Genomic DNA, 2,222 nt, shown 5'->3' on the forward strand with positions numbered 1-2,222 from the left:
GCAGGCAGTTAAAGAGCTGAACTAAAACCTCTAAAAGGGTGGAACTGAATCTTTGGTTAAAAAAACAAAATGAACAAAAAAACAAAATGACACTAGCCAAAGAATAAAAACCTTACAATGGGCCGGGCATGGTGGCTCACACCTGTAATCCCAGAACTTTGGGAGGCCAAGGCAGGTGGATCACCTGAGGTCAGGAGTTTGAGACCAGCCTGACCAACATGGAAAAACCCCGTTTCTACTAAAAATACAAAATTAGCCAGGCGTGGTGGCACACGCCTGTAATCCCAGCTACTCGGGAGGCTGAGGCAGGAGAATCACTAGAACCTGGAAGGTGGAGATTGCAGTGAGCCGAGATCGCACCACTGCACTCCAGCCTGGGCAACAAGAGCGAAACTCGGTCTCCAAATTAAATTAAATTAAAAATTAAAAAAAAAAAAAAAAAAATATATATATATATATATATAACTAAAGTGTCGAGGACAAAATGGAGAAATAGGTAAATTCACTGTAATTGTTAAAGATTTTAATATACCTATTTCATATATCCTTTAAAAAATCAATGATTATATCAATGGATATAAAATATTTGAACAACATGACTAACCAATATGATCTAATTGACATACATAAAATACTATTCCCAACATCAGAATACGCATTTTTTCGAGTATACATGAAACATTTGCCAAAATAACCATATGTTGGGTTATAAAGCAAGCTCAACATATTTTTAAGAATTGAAGTCGGCTGGGCGCGGTGGCTCACACCTGTAATCCCAGCACTTTGGGAGGCTGAGGCGGGCAGATCACGGGGTCAGGAGATCGAGACCATCCTGGCTAACACGGTGAAACCCCGTCTCTACTAAAAATGCAAAAAATTAGCTGGGCGTGGTGGCGGGCGTCTGTAGTCCCAGCTACTTCGGAGGCTGAGGCAGGAGAATGGCGTGAACCCGGGAGGTGGAGCTTGCAGTGAGCCGAGATCGCGCCACTGCACTCCAGCCTGGGCGACAGAGCGAGACTCCGTCTCAGAAAAAAAAAAAAAAAAAAAGAATTGAAGTCATACAGAGTATGTTCTTAGGCCACAGTGGAATCATACTAGAAACCATAACAGAAAGAACCAGTTTTAAATAACCTTTATGTCAAAAAAGAAATCATAATAGAAATTAGAAAATATTTAAAATATAATGAAAACACAACATTAAAAACTTCTGTGATGTAGCTAGAATAGTGCTTAGAGGACAATTTACAGCATTAAATACATTACACAAGAGGTTAAAAATTATTGATCTAAACATCCATCTCAAGAACCGGAAAAAGAAAAGCAAATTAAACTCAAGATAGTAAAAGCAATGATCTAAGTTAGGTGAGCAGAAATCAGTAAAAGAAAAGGCAGACATGAATAACCTAGAGAAAACTCAATAATACTGTTTCTTTGAAAAAATTGGTAAAATTGATAAATCTCTAATAAAACTGATCAAGATAAAAGCACAAGTACAAGCTGGGCATGGTGGCTCACGCTTGTAATCCCAGCACTTTGGGAGGCCAAGGTGGGCACATCACCTGAGGTCAGGAGTTCAAGACCAGCTTGGCCAACACGGTGAAACCCTGTCTCTACTAAAAAATAGAAAAATTAGCCAGGTGAGGTGGCACCTGCCTATAATCCCAGCTACTCAGGAGACTGAGGCAGAAGAATCACTTGAACCTGGGGGGCGGAGCTTGTAGTTAGCCGAGATTGTGCCACTGCACTCCAGCCTGGGTGACAGAGCAAGATTTTGTTTCAAAAAAAAAAAAAATACAGAAATTACCAATATCAGGAATATAAAAGGAGACAGCGCTACACATTTTATAAATGTTAAAAAGATAAGAAGCTTAAAAGGACAACATCAAGAAAGTGAAAGGATGACCCACAGAATGGAAGAAAATATTTGCAAATCATATGTCTGATAAGGGACATGTATCTAGAATATATAAAGAACTCTTACAACTTCATCAATAAAATACAAATAATCCAATTAAAAATGGGCAAAGAATCTGAATGGACATTTCTCCAAAGAAGACATACAAATGGCCAATAAGCACGTGAAAATTTGATTGACATCATTAGCCACAGGGAAATGCAAATTAAAACCGCAATGAGATACCACTTCACACCAACTAGTATGGCTTAAATTAAAAAGACAGATAGTAACAGGTGTTAGCAAAGCTGTGGAGAAATTGGAATTC

The sequence above is a fragment of the Macaca fascicularis genome, chromosome 4 (genome assembly GCF_037993035.2).
Source record: "Macaca fascicularis isolate 582-1 chromosome 4, T2T-MFA8v1.1".
NCBI classification, from domain to species: Eukaryota; Metazoa; Chordata; class Mammalia; order Primates; family Cercopithecidae; genus Macaca; species Macaca fascicularis.